This window comes from Vigna radiata, chromosome 4, assembly GCF_000741045.1.
Source record: "Vigna radiata var. radiata cultivar VC1973A chromosome 4, Vradiata_ver6, whole genome shotgun sequence".
NCBI lineage: Eukaryota > Viridiplantae > Streptophyta > Magnoliopsida > Fabales > Fabaceae > Vigna > Vigna radiata.
In genome coordinates, this window is record NC_028354.1 from 1,038,542 (window position 1) to 1,054,505 (window position 15,964).

At 38.1% G+C, this 15,964-nt stretch overlaps 1 pseudogene; it reads left to right on the plus strand.

Moving 5' to 3' along the window:
* LOC111241470 overlaps positions 1 to 15,964 on the plus strand; it is a 63,866-nt pseudogene that overhangs the window by 11,992 nt on the left and 35,910 nt on the right.

The following is a 15,964-nucleotide window of genomic DNA, read 5'->3' on the forward strand; positions in this document are numbered from 1 at the left end:
GAAATGGGGAAAGTAAAGGCTCAAAGGGGCTATCAAAGGATCACAACAAGGTAGGCTCATTTGGCTAGAGAGGCTCAACAACAAAGTTGCCTTTATCACTTCCAAACATGCATATCAATCAAGAATCATCAACAAGAGTCAAGCCATGGCATATGTGCAAGCAATCTAGAGACATGTCACACACAAGGAAGAACATAAAGTGGATCAATTCTCACACAGGGTATTTCTGTCACAATCAATTCAACTCTCAAACATCATAATAATCTACCAAGCAAAGAAAAGCATGGATTTCAAATCAATCAGAGTATCAATGAAGTGAAAGAGAAACTGACAACCAAAACAAAGTCCAGAAATCAAGAAAAACATGCAAAACTGTACACAAAACACAACAAAAACTACCTAAAAAACAAAAAATTTAACACAGAAAACATAAACTAACAAAGAAAAATCAGAGTCTCCCCCAATAGACCACACTTAAACTACACAGTGTCCTCAATGTGTCACAATCATCAAATCAGAAATCAGAACAGTCAACAGATGATGGACAAGTGTAATAAAAGTGGGAAAGGAGGAGAAGGGAGAAAGGAAACTCCCCTGATCATGGTGGCAGTTGCCAATTTTGGACTTTCAGGGAGATATTCTCTACCATTGGAGTCAACAAGGAAGTCTTAAGGAAGAACTGCTTCAGTCTCCAAATTTGATCAAGTAGGGAGATGTCCTCCACAGCTGGATCTAAGAAGCAGTGATTGTTGATGAGCAGGTTCAGCTGATGCGTATTAATCTTCAAACTGTCAGCACCTTTGTCTTCCACCATGGGTGTGTGTTGGTCAAATTCATATGTACCTCCTGCAACATGGTTAGTGTACTGTGGCTCCAAAAAAATAACATGCGGGGGTATAACACCCAATCCCAATGTAACATGTTGAACATCAGATAAACCCTCAGAACATGAATCAATTTCCAATGTAGAAACAATATCAATAACAGTCTCAGATTCATGTTCAGTGCATTGAGAACAAACATTCATATGTGATAGCAAAAAGTGGTTCTTATCATGCAAATAGAGAGAATTAGAAGCATGCTCATCAACAATACAATCATCAACATACCTATCAATAGCATAATCATCAACAATAGAATCAATCTTAGGTATGCTTACTTCCACCTCCCTGGATGTGGCTAAAGTGGTGGAAGGTGAAACTAGTCTGCCTATCTCAAAAGTGGTGCTCATATCTGCCTGTTCTTCAACATATTTATCAGACTCACAGTTAGTATCACCAATCATGAAGTTGGGAGCTGGTTGTATCACATAATTGATTTCAACACAAATAGAACAAGAACTAGCTTCACAACTACATTTAAAATTTTCAGAAAATTGTGAAAGATCAAAATTTAATTCTAAGTCTAAAGCATCTTCAGTTTTCACAGATTCTATATCAAAATCATCACTAACATGTGAATCTGCAATAGAATCAAGAATATTTGAATTCATAAACAACTTAGGCAAAGCAAGTGGAATTTCAAGTTTAGAGAAAACCTGTGTTGATTCATGATTCATCTCACCAGTAACAGCAGAATGAGCAACTGCATCCTCAGGTGCAAGAGTGGGGAGATAGGATGATGGGGAAGTAGATGGCGTAGTAGTAAGCTCATGACTCTGCTCTCCATCTCCTATGTGAATGGCACTGACATCATCAAGAATGGAACAGTCTGAAATGGTGATCCCTCTAAAAATTGAGACTGTTCCTCGGTGCACTGCGTGGCCATCTGCTCCCACAACTCATTCAATGTAGGCTCAGAAGAAGTAGAAGATTTGGCAGGTGCCTTTTGCTGTTTTTGTTGCCTCTGATTTTTCTGATGTGGTTGCCTGTTATTGTAGATGTTGGTAGCATAAGCTTGAGGCTCATCATGAGAAACAGGGTGCTCTAAAGAAGGACAAGCATCCGTATAGTGGTCACTGGAAGGACATATAGCACACAACCGTGCAACAGATGCAGATGGAGGTGTTGATCTTTGGTTGGATGCCAGCTGTGTCACCAAACTCTCAAGAGAATCAAGTTTGCTTTCCAATTTCCTACCAACAACTGATAAAGAATGGGCAGGCTCATGAAACTGCAGCTGCTGAGGTTCTTGAACAGGTGGAGAAAGCATACAAGAATTCGGAAATGGTTGAAATTGTTGTGGAGCATCATACCATCCCAAGCTAGGGTCATTCCATCCAGGATCATTACTGTGACCATACAGAGCAGGGAAGAATTTATCCAAGAACGTATGCTTAAGATCTTCCCAAGAAGTGATGGATCCTGGAGGAAGATAATACAGTCAATCCCTTGCCGCTTCTTGTAATGAATGCGGAAATGCCCTTAAAATCCTGGAGCAAACTAACTTTGTTAACAACCAACCGGCTAATTTAAACTATCATCAGAATTAAATCAACACAATCAAACGGAATAGACAACACAGTGAGTAGAAGGAATAAACCAAACATAACAGACATCACAACTAAATTATCACTACCAATCCGACTAAACAACATTAAGGGAAAAGAAAATGCTAAACCCCAACACCACAATAGACAAATATCCATACATAATTAAAACTATGAAAATGCATTCAAGGAAAACGCATATAATCATTTTAAAATTCAAAAGCTTTATACTACTGAATCAAATAAAGTGCAGCTCTAAATTGAAAGAAAAATAAATGTCATTCTCTCCATTTTTCCTAATAGAAATTGCATAAGCACTTTTTGGAATGATAAAAAAAAAAAGCAAAGATTCCATTCAAATGGAATAAATCTCCATGATAAAGAAAGCAAAATTAAGCATCGTGGAGCTCTAAAATAACAAAGGAAAAAGCTTCAACAATTAATTAGAATTTTCCCTGCACCAGGCCGTGACAGTTGCTCAACGTGTGCACACTTCTTCAAATGAAATCAGCACCTTAGATAAAATCACCGTGCTACTAGCTTCTTAGCTCAATGTCCTTACATACCACTTGTTCCATAATAAAATAAACAATCACCGTGCCTATTCTCCAAAATAAATGCCACTAGCAGCTTAAAGCAAATCAGCTTCCGTGAAAGAAAGGGAAATGTGTGTTTCTTCTATAAATCACCGTGCACTAGCCAATAAAGAAAAGAAATTTGACGCCACCTCCTGCTGACCATGTCTGCACCGTTTTGATTTAACAAAGAAAAATAAAATACTAATATCACCACGCTACTTCATCCAGCGGAAGAAAATTCTAACACGCCTCTTAAAAAAATGAGTGTTTAATCATTTCTCCAATGCTCCAAACCTTGCAGCAAATACTATTGCTAGCTAAAAACTCTGCTCCTAACCGTGAACCCAATCCTGCACACTTTTCTAATTGAAAACATAGAGAGAAAAGGAAAATAAAATTCAGCTTCTTCATTCACCCAAAATCTAATAATTGAAACATGGTTCAAGCAAGAAATTCCTTTCCAAAAGAACGTTCTAGCAGAAAATATATTTTTGAAAGTGGCGACTGGATGATTTTGGTAGGCACAATGAGTGTAATCTAAAGTGAGGGTGGGGTCCACCCTAAAACCCTTGGGTGCCAAGTGTCCTACAATTTTGGGCCCTCATATTTTTGCCAACAATGCCCATTGTGCACAAGCTTGTCCAAAAAGTTTAAACAATTAATTTACAATGTAACTAAATTTAAAATGTCTAATTAGGGAGTCTTGTATTAATTTGTCTCCATCCTAATGCTCCAAATTTTTTGTCCAAAATTTTTCCTGAAAATAATAATGCAAATAATTAGCTCAGAAAATTCAAATTAATTAAAATTAGAATTTTCGATCAAATTAAGCATAATTAGGAAAAATGGGAAAATACCGGACAATTAAACACAATTCCCTGATTAAATCTAGCACAATAAACTAAGTGAAATCAATAAAATATCGAGTCATCAATGTGAGTGCCATAACCCTCAGATTAGGGAAGCAGATTCTTGTGCCTTCAGAGCCCGCTTCTACACCTACACTCGTGCCTTCAGAGCCCGCTTCTACACCTACACTCGTGCCTGCCACTTGTCCTAGAAAGGACGACCATGACGATCCACGCAGGGCATTTGAGGTGGGTGGATCTTCTTCTCTAGCCGATGGTTCTTCTTCAGGTGGATCTTCTCCCTCTTCCACCACCACCGCTGTCGCACCTTCTCTTTTGGTTGACCGACCTATCCCTCTTCCATTCCCTTCACGGGCACTTCCTAGCAAAATGACGGAAGAGGTGGATAGGGAAATTCTGGAGACCTTCAGGAAGGTAGAGGTGAACATACCTCTACTCGATGCCATCAAGTAGATACCCAAGTATGCCAAATTTCTGAAGGAGTTGTGCACACACAAAAGGAAGATGAAGGGCAATGAGAGAATTAGCATGGGAAGGAATGTATCAGCTCTTATTGGTAAGTCAGTCCCGCACATTTGTGAAAAGTGCAAGGACCCAGGTATGTTTTGCATTCCTTGTGTGATTGGGAACAGTAAATTTGAAAATGCTATGCCTGATCTGGGTGCTTCCATTAATGTCATGCCTTTGTCAATATTTACATCTTTGTCTCTTGGTCCCTTGCAAACCACGGGTGTGGTCATTTAGTTGGCCAATAGGAGTGTTACCACCCGACAGGTTACATAGAGGATGTCTTGGTTAGGGTAGGTGAATTGATATTTCCTGCTGATTTCTATGTTTTGGAGATGGAGGACGGTTTCTCTCATGGATTCGCCCCCATTATTCTACAGGCCATTTTTGAAAACTGCCCGTACCAAGATTGATATGTATGTTGGGACGTTGTCTATCGAATTTGCTGATATTGTTGTGCATTTTAATATCCTTGATGCCATGAAATATCCAGCTGAGGACCATTCTGTGTTTAGAATTTATACATTGGATGACATTGTGGATGAGTTCATTGTTGATGATTTTCGTTCTATGCATGAGAAGAAACATTTTTTTCTATGTTTTGTACATTCATGCATAGCATCTGGGATTGAATAAGGAATTAGAAATGTTGTTGAATTTGATGATGACATGGATGAAAACTGTGATGTCCAAGGTATTGATAATGTCCAGGTTATTGATGATATGCGTGTTTGTGATGATTTGGATGATATTAATGATGTTGTTGATATACCTGTGATGGATATTGATCTGGATTGTGATGAGATGGGTTTTCTGCCTTTACCTATTCATTCTTTAGAGTCAGAATGCATTAACAACGTTGCAGGAAGTACACTTGAATCTGACTTGCAGGAACCCACTCTTGAGCTGAAACAGCTCCTAAAAAACCTCAAGTACGTGTACTTGGAGGATGATGAGAAGAAACCAGTTATCATTTCCACCTCCCTTGATCCTGTTCAAGTGGAGAGGTTGCTTGATGTGTTGAGGGCGCATAAGAAGGCCATAGGTTGGAGTTTGGCGGACATCCCTGGTATTAGCCCATCCACATGCATGCATAGGATTCTGTTGGAAGATGGGGCAAAAACAGTGAGAGAGCCGCAGAGAAGGCAAAACCCAATGATTATGGACATTATCAAGAAGGAGGTGACGAAGCTTTTGCAAGTTGGGATCATCTACCCCATATCAGATAGTTAGTGGGTGAGCCCCATACATGTTGTACCCAAGAAGACTGGCCTCACGGTTGTGAAAAATGAGAGGATGAGTTGATTCCCACAAGAGTGCAGAATAGCTGGAGAGTCTGCATTGACTATAGGAGGCTGAATCAAGCGACCATTTCTGAAAGACCATTTCCCCCTGCCATTCATTGATCAGATGCTGGAGCGCCTGGCAGGTAAATCCCATTACTGTTTTCTTAATGGTTTTTCTGGTTACTTTCAAATAAACATTGCGCCTGAGGATCAAGAGAAAACCACATTCACCTGCCCCTTTGGCACTTTTGCCTATAGGAGGATGCCCTTTGGCCTATGCAACGCCCCTGGTACCTTCCAGCGGTGCATGCTTAGCATTTTTAGCGACTTTCTTGAGAGTTGCATAGAGGTGTTTATGGATGACTTTACTGTTTATGGATCTTCTTTTGATGCATGTTTAAACAGTCTGGAAAAAGTTTTGAAAAGATGCATAGAAACAAACCTTATTCTCAATTTTGAGAAATGTCACTTCATGGTTGAAAAGGGTTTGGTTCTAGGCCATATTATTTCTGAAAAGGGAATAGAGGTAGATCCTGGTAAGATATCTATGATTTTGCAGTTACCTTACCCCTCTTGCGTGCGAGAGGTTAGATCTTTTCTAGGACATGCAGGTTTCTACAGGCGCTTCATCAGGGATTTCAGCAAGAAGGCACTTTCCTTGTCCAGACTGCTACAGAAGGACATCGACTTTGAGTTTGATGACAGGTGCAAGCAGGCGTTTGACTGCCTGAAAGAAGCTTTGACCACCACTCCGATCATTCAGGCACCGGATTAGACAGCCCCATTCGAGCTCATGTGTGATGCGTCAAATTATGCCTTGGGAGCTGTCCTGACACAGAAAATTGATAAGCTGCCTTGAGTGATCTATAATGCTTCCCGCACTTTGGATGCTGCCTAAGCAAACTACACCACGACTAAGAAAGAGTTGTTGGCAATTGTTTTTGCCTTAGATAAATTTAGGTTGTATTTGTTTGGTTCTCCTATTGTTGTGTATACTGACCATGCAGCTCTAAAGTTTCTATTGAAAAAGGCTGAGTCAAAGCCTAGATTGATCAGGTGGATGCTACTACTCCAGGAGTTTGACTTGCATATTAAAGACCGGAGTGGAGCATAGAACTTGGTTGCAGATCACCTCAGCAGGATTGAGAGAGCTGGGGATCAGGCTCATGTGTTGCCCATCTAGGATGATTTTCCTAATGAGAGTTTGTTGATGATTTCTTTCTCTCACCCTACTCCTTGGTTTGCGCATATTGTAAATTACTTGGTTGCATCTGTTTGATGAGTCAATATTTTAGTGATTTCACTTAGTTTATTGTGCTAGAATTAATCAGGGAATTGTGCTTAATTGTCCGGTATTTTCCCGTTTTTCCTAATTATGCTTAATTTGACCGGAAATTCTAATTTTAATTAATTTGAATTTTCTGAGCTAATTATTTGCATTATTATTTTCAGGGAAAAATTTTGGAAACACAATTTTGGAGCATTAGGATGGAGACAAAATAAATCAAGACTCTTCCATAAGCATTTTAGAATTAGTTGTATTTTAATTTAGTAGTTTAGAATTTTTAGACAAACTTTGACATTGTGGGCCAATTTTTGGTATTTGTTGTTGAGTCCAATAGTAAAAAAAAATAGACACATGGCACCCTAGGGTTGGGTGGACCCCACCCTAAGTTTTGAGACACTTGATCCTAGAAAGAAAAGGAAGAACAGCCGTCACCCCAATTTTTTTGGGGGGGAGAAGCAGCGTTTTATATACAAGGGCTGGAACGTTTTTTCCTTATCTTTTGAAACCATATCTATGCATTTTGATATTGGATGAATGAAGAAGCTGCAATTTGTTTTTTTTCTTTTAGTTTTTATTAAATGATGAGTTGATTTAACACGGTGCTTTTTGCTTTTATTACATGGAAGAAAAGTGGATTTATTCAATTGCAATTTTTGAGAAGCTCACGATCATTCAATGCTTGATGGACTCACGGTAAATTTTGTTTTTTATTTTATTTTTTTGGAAGAAGCATTGTTACGTTACTTTATTTGGATAAAAGCATTTCAACAAAGCTTGGTGTCATGGTTTGAAAGCTGCACACGCTAAATTCATTGGAGAGCAAAGCATTTTGATTTTCTTGGAAGAAGAGCTGCAACGTGATTGATTTTGTTGGAAGAAAGCATTTTTTTTTTTGAGAATGAAATGGAAGATGGCATGAAGAGATGACACGACATGCGGCATGCGGCATTTCCTTATTTCTAATTGAAGAGTTCATTTGCTCTGCTTTGACCATTAGCGTGAGGTGCAGACAGTAGCATTTACAATTTTATTTTTTTTTAGTTAAGCACATTGCATATGCATGGTAGGCACTGTCATGGGTTTTTGTTGATTTGAGAGGAAGAAGAATATTTTAATATAGAAGCATCACGATGTGGAAAAGGGAGGCGCTGATTCCATTTAGCACACGACAATATTTGCCTTTGGTGATTTATATCTTCAATTGGAATACGCAAAGGTGGTGCCATGTTCACGGGAGAAGAACTCTAAGGATTTTTTTTATTTAGCAACTTCATTTTCAATTGATGCCTTTTCTTTTATTTGTCTCCTGTAATGTGCATTTTTAATTATTACCTTAACCTTACAATTTATTGTTTCCTTAATGTGTTTTGCTCGTTGCATTTTAATTTGGTTTAAGCACTTTTTGCATATGTTTTTAATTTCCATAGCTTTATGTTTCAATTAGTTTCGTCCTTTAGCATTAAAGCTTTATTCTTGTTACAATGTGCATTTCATCTTAAGTTAAATGTTTCTTTAACGGTCTTTATGTTTTCCAAATTTCTTCCAGCATTTTCAATTCTGCTTGGTTGTGTTTAATTTCCATGCATTTTTAATTGAGTTAAATTCTCGTATCAAACATCTTCAAACTCCCCCCCACTGTGTTAGACCTGATTCTGAACCGCAGTTGGTGCTTGTGAGACGACCTAGGAGTCACTGCCTAGCTATACTGCACTTTAAAATGCACATCAAATTTGATTGGGCGGCGACACCCATCACATCTATTTTTCCTCCCTTAGCATCACGTGCTCAGATTGCTAAAATTAAGAGTGATGCTAAGTATTATGTTTGGGATGACCCATGTCTATGGAAGTTGTGTAGTGACCAGGTTACTAAGAGATGCATTTCGGACCATGAGATTGACTCGGTCCTGCAATTTTGTCATGCCTCCTCACCTAGTGGTAATCTGGGGATTCAACGAACAGCTCGCAGGGTGCTTGATTGTGGTTTGTACTGGCCTTCCATCTTCAAGGATGCGGAGAGGATTTGCAGCACCTGTGAGCCATGTCAGAGAGCAGGCGGACCTATTTCACAAAGACAGGAGATGCCTCAATAGCCTATGCTGTTCTATGAGGTGTTTGACGTCTAGGGTATAGATTTCATGGGTCCTTTTCCTATTTCTTTTGGTTTTTCCCATTATCTCCTTGTAGTGGATTATGTTTCAAAATGGGTGGAAGCTAGAGCCACCAGGACTAACGATGCTCGGGTTGTGGTAGATTTTGTTAGATCTCACCTCTTTTGCAGGTTTAGAGTGCCTAGAGCAATTGCTAGTGATCAGGGAAGCCATTTTTGCAACAGATCCATGCAAGCCTTGCTCAAGAAATATGGGGTGACGCACAGAGTTTCTACACCTTACCACCCCCAAATAAATGGGCAGGCTGAGATCTCCAACAGGGAGATTAAGAGGATTTTGGAGAAGATTGTCCAGCCAAACAGGAAAGATTGGAGTAATAGGTTGGACGATGCTCTTTGGGCCCACAGGACTTCCTACAAAGCACCCATTGGGATGTCTCCCTATCGGGTTGTCTTTGGAAACGCATGTCATCTACCAGTTGAAATTGAGCATCGGGCATACTGGCTGTGAAGACTTGTAACTTCTCCATTGACCAAGCTGGAGAGGAAAGGAAGTTGCAACTGAATGAATTGGATGAGATTCGATTGGAGGCCTATGAGAACTCGAAGTTCTACAAAGAAAGGACCAAGAGGTTCCATGATAGTTCCATTGTTAGAAAGGACTTCGAGGTTGGCCAGCAGGTTTTGTTGTATAACTCTAGGCTCGGACTCATGGGTGGTAAGTTGAGATCAAAGTGGACTGGACCTTTAGTTGTGACTAATGTTTATCCTTATGGTGTAGTAGAGATCCAGGGTCCATCTGTAGCTAAAAGCTTCAAGGTGAACGGGCATAGACTGAAGCCTTTCCTCAGCAATCCTTCTTTGTTGGATGTAGTGGTGGAGGAGACGTCTTTGGTCCACCCCACCTGCCCTCCCATCTGACTTAGGGAGTTTCTTTTCTCCTTGCCTCCTCACTTTTATTACACTTTGTCTACATCTGATGACTGTTCTGATTGTTGATCTGCTGATTGTGACACACTGAGGACATTATGTTGTTTAAGTGTGGTCTATTAGGGGAGGTTGTTTCTTTGTTTATGTTTCGGTTTTTATGTAGTTTATTGTGTCTTATGTACAATTTTGCATGCCTTTCATGAATTTTGGACTGTGATTAGGTTGTCAATTTTCCTTCACTTCATTGATACTTTGATTTGTTGGATTCCTTGCTTTTCTTTGCTTGGAAGATGATCATGATGTTTGAGAGTTGAATTGATTGTGACCGTATTACCTGTGTGAGATTTCACTTCATTGATACTTTCATTTGTTGGATCCCTTGCTTTTCTTTGCTTGGAAGATGATCATGATCTTTGAGAGTTGAATTGATTGTGACTGTATTACCTATGTGAGATTTGAGCCACTTGATATTCTTTCTTGTGCGTGATATGTCTCTTGATTGCTTGCAATTATGCCTTGGCTTAACTCTTTTTGATGATTCTTAATTGATATGCATGTTTGAAAGTGATTAAGGCAGCTTTGTTGTTGAGCCCTTCTAGCCAAATCAGCCTACCCTATTTTGATCCATTGATGACCCCTTTTGAGCCTATGCTTTCCCCATTTCTTTGTTTTGAAGCTTATACACTAGCCCTAAGTGAAAAACCATGTTTACCTTAACCTTAGGGAATTTTGGACTTTGGAATTGTTTTGGGAATAAGTGTGGTCTCCTGGGAGATTATGATGAATTGGCTAGATTGGTTCCTCTTCTTGTTTTGTTTTTGTATATATGTGTGCATCTTGTCTCTTACAGTTTTGTTTATAAAAAAAAGGAGAGAAAGAGACAGGATGAGAAAAAAAAAATACAGAAAAATGAGAAATATTAAAAAAAATTGTGAATAAAGGAGTCAAGAAGAGGATTGAATTAGAGGTTTTGGGTGTGATTTGAATGTGTTTACACTTGTTCCCCATTGCTCCTCTATTTCCTTTGGTTTCTAGCTTCTCATCCATATTTATCCTCCCTTTTCCTTGACCCCATTGCATCCATAAAAGACCTTTTGATTTGAACATGCATATGTGTTTGAGTGTTGATATTAGAGGCTTGCCAAGTCTGTTTGTGTTTGCTTTCTTGAGTGCATTGAGTTGACATTGTTTACCTTAGACACATGAGAGAAACACTGTTAGTGTACATCTGTGACGTTCTGTTACTTCTGATTCACCTCTTGAACTGATTGATCATTTTGTCATGCTTTAAACTGCTTGGATGATTACATGAGTATCTGCTTTCCTGGATTCTGTGTTGGATAATGTCCACTTCCTTTCATTGTCCATATTTCTTGAGAACTGTGTGATTCTGTTCCTGTCCTTATGAGTCTTAGTTGTCTGTATGTTGAGTTTGTCACCTCCTGATGTCCTAAGATTTGTCCCTGTTTTGCCTCTTGATTTTGCTCAGGAGTGCAAAAGACTAAGTGTGGTCTATTTTGATGAATCAATATTTTACACCATTCACTTAGTTTCTCGCGCCTAATTATGTTGATGAATTGTGCTTAATTCTTAGTTATTGTGTCATTTTCACCATTTGGGCTTAATTAGACCAATAATTCTTATTTTAATTAATTTGAATTAATTGAGCTTAATTATTCCTATTTTTATTTTCAGGGCAATTTTGGAATCACACTGTGAGACTTTTGGAAGGGCACCAATTAAATGAAGACTCTCCACAAAGCAATTTAGAATTAATCTAGCTTAGTTTAGTAGTTTCGATTTTATAGATGAATTTTTGTAATGTGGGGCTAATTTTTTGGTAATTTAGACTAAGCCCAATAGTAAAAAAAAATATGATATGACATCTAGGGTTTTAATGTAGGTGGACCCACCCATTTTTTGAGACATCCTCGGACCTAGGGATAAGGGAGCCGCCACTTGCTTTTGAATTTGGAGAGTTGTTGGCTGAAAACTCTCTTTGCCGAGAGAGCTCACGGTCTGGAACTTTGCTGCTTCACTTGTACATGGTTCTTGAATAGTTGAATGAATGAAGGATATTCACTTTTCATTTTTGCTTTTAATGAACTTTTGATTGAAGGCATACATCATGTCTTGGCTGGAACGGAAATGATGCAAAGGTAGTGATGTTTTCTCTTTTCTCATTGAATGCAAAGTACCATGATTGATGCTTGGGAATTTCTTCTACTGAAAAATGAAGAGCAATCACGTCAGCTTTGGCTTTTGTAAGGCATCTAGTTTTTTTTATTTTATTTCGTATTTGGGGGGTTGGTTTCCTTTGAGATGTTGTAATGGTCTAATCATGTGGACTTGGTCATTGCATTTTAGGAGTTAGCTTTCAAATGCTTATGGTCTAGCACATCTAGAAGCCGAGAGCAGCATTGCCTTGCAACGCTTTTTTTTTATGGGAAGCAGCGGCTGGAATCAAATGGAAGAGCTAGAGCTGACACCTATTTGCCATGTTGCCTTTCTTCCACTTTAATTGCTTTGATTGAGGAGAAGTATCGTGAGTTGGTGAAGGGTAGATGGGATGGTTGTCACATGCAATGTTTAAGTAGAATGAAGATGGTTAACTTTTGAATGGGTATTTGAGAAATAGATTAGGAATTCAGGATCCCACATTTTGAATGAAGAAGCAATTACTTCCCTTTCTTTTAGGAAAAGTTGGATGGTCACATCACCTACCAAACTTTGGTTCATTTCTTTGCCTTGAAAAGTAACAATTGTAATTGGTTTGGAAAGAAGAGGTGTAACATTATGAGGAGAGTCCGTTGCTTGCTACTACTATTACGGAAAAAGCAAGACCTCTTCCATCTTTTAATTGAAGTGATAGCTTGACTTGGATGGGTGAATACGCTGTTGAGAGAAAATATACTTCCAATTTCTTTGTTTTATTAATAGGATGCATTGCTTTTAATTGAAGAAAAAGAACACGGTTCATGGCTGTGGGGTTTGGTGATGGGATGTTTCTTGGTTCATTTGACTTTGAAAAATGAAAGTATATTAGATGGCATTGGGTGATGGTGCACGGTTGTGAGGTGGAGAAAAGAATATTCATTCAAGTTCTGAAATTGGGTCTCGGCGGGAGCACCCTTATGCCATTCTTGGGATTCTTAATTGAAGAAAATGAAATGGGTTTGTTGAATTTGGAAGCAGCACCTTCACGGCCAAGAGGTCAACTTTGAGGCCATTTTCAATTTAATTTTCTTTAGAAGGTGAATGTGTCATTTGAATTGGTAGAAAAAAATATATGTTGTTTAGTTCTTTAGCTTTAAATTAGTTTTGATTGTAGGTTGAGTTGTTTTTAATTTTTTTTTTTAATTTAGTTTTGCATTTAAATTAATTTAACTTTGTTAGATAGTTGTGTCTAATAGTGTTGGTGTCTAGTATTTTATTTTATTTTGTTTGAATGTTGTCTAAGGGGAATTTGTTAGAAAATAGTTAAAATCAACCTCAACTCTCTTATTCACACAATTTACTGAAAATATATGAGTTCAAGCAAGTTTATAAGTGAAAAAGGGTGCTTTTAGTATCAAAATCGCATAGCAAATAATGGTGTTTTAAACCGTTATAATTTTATTATCAATACACAAAATAATTCTCAACTTAACTCAAGGTAAAGATTTTCAAAAGGGTTTTCTCATACTGTTTAAGGCTTAGGTTCAAAAATGGTATAACACATTGTGCTCTTTTTAATTGGGATGAAACTTTTTTGCATTGGCTAAGAAAGGGCTAAATCAAAAATGACCTATATCATATGACACATGCAAGCAAGTGATTTAATCGTAGAAACCTAGGCAAAGTCATTCATGCTTTCAAAGTAATAGCAATCATTCAATCAAAAACTCTGGAGTTCAAAACCTCACATATGATAATTTCAAGTTCCAATATATAAATACACATCCTACTCAATATCACAATCACAATCATGTTATCATGCATCTGTTCACACATATTGTGAACAACCAACTATATATAGCATCTCATATAACATCTCAACCTCAATCAATATAAAAGCCTCATCAAGCATACTCATCACAAATCATCATTAACCCATTGTACCAGATATAAGTTTTAAACCAAGTACATCACGCCCTATTCTAAAAACAAAAACAAATAAAGCATAAATTAAAAAGATAAGTTTAGAAAACTGGGTTGCCTCCCAGATAACGCTTGTTTAAGGTCACGAGCCTAACCCAAACCTTTCTAGCACCCATCAGTAGGTGCAAACCTTACCATCAGCCATCACTAGGTGTACCTTCCTATATCCTTCAGTAGAAACATATCTGTCTGATGGGTGTCGCGGCCCATACAAATTTGATTGCATATGAGAAATGCAGTATAGACTAGGAAGTGACTCCTAGGTCGTCTCTCAAGGACAAACTGCGGTTCGAGTCTTAGGTCTAACACGAAGTGGGGGGGTTTGAAAGTGTTTTTGTGAATGCAATTAGACTAAATTAAAACACTCAAATTAAACCATGGAGTTCTTATGAGTTAGGCTACCGAAAAGCAAATGCATTAGTTGATATGAGTAGCCAAATCAATTCCTTTAAGTTATCCTTCAACTGTATAGTCCCATACCTATACAGTCTCTAGATCCCTCTCATTCTGGTGTATGTTCGATTCGTCCACGTGTCCCTTCCACTGGAAGCCTGCCAGGAGCCACTCCTTGTCCATGCCTCTTGCACCGGCGTGACACCCGAGCATTGACGAGTTGAAACAATTGCAATGCTGAAATCAGTGTGTCTCGGCTTCAATAAAACAAAATGAAAATGTATGCTTGCAATCTTTCAAAAGCAAAATAAAAGGAATGCAAAAGTGGTGGCTGCATCTATCCCTATGTCATGACAACACTTTCAAATATCTGAAAGCTGAATAAAAAAAAAAAACTTTCGTGAGCAGCTACTTTCCAAAATGAAAAGTGCAATTAATAAACATCATGCAACAAAATGAAAGGCAAATGAAATGTGTGCATTTCTTCCACAGGATGAGAACAACGTGCTTCTCTAATTTATTCCTCCAAAAAGAAATTCAAAGCAAAAAAAAGAACTTGAATAATAAATGGCAGATGGCCTTCTCATTCAACCATTATCCATTAAATGAAACATTGTTCAAAGAAAAGAGAGCTTCCAAACGTTGCAGCCTTCCTCCAAATTGTTTCAGCCAAGAGTTATGTTCCAAAGTGTGACGGCTGCTGCAATGTAGGGCATCGTGAGCTTTTTATGAGGGTGGGGTCCACCTCCAAGAAAACCCTAGGGTGACAAGTGTCATCCTTACACTTTGGGCCTAAACTATTTTGCCAAAAATTGGCCCAATGTTTACAAGTTTAATTAAAAACTATCTAGACTACTAAGTTTCAAAGTAATTAAATTTGAAATGTCTATGACAGGAGTCTTGAATTATTTTGTCTCCCTCCCAATGCTCCAAATTGTTTGTCCAAAATTTTCCCTGAAAATAATAATGCAAATAATTAGCTCAGAAAATTCAAATTAATTAAAATTAGAAATTCCGATCAAATTAAGCATATTTAGGAAAAACGGGAAAATACCGAACAAATAAACACAATTCCCTGATTAAATTCGTTACAATAAGCTAAGTGAAATTAATAAAATATCGAATCATCAAAGATAGAGATGGAGAAAAAAATATGAAAAATGGTGAGGATGATGAAAGGAAAGAAGAAGTTTAAAACTTGAAAGAGTATGTTAAACCTTTGCCTTATCCAAAAACATACTCAAGAAGGGAGAAGGAAAAGCAGATTGAGCGCTTTATGGAGATTTTTAGAAAGTTGGAAATAACCATACCATTTTCTGAGGCACTTCAGCAAATGCCCTCATATGCTAAATTTCTAAAAGAATTGCTTATGAAAAAGAGGAAGTATGTTGAGAAGGAAACCATTGAAGTGCAAGGAAACTGTAGTGCAGTCATAC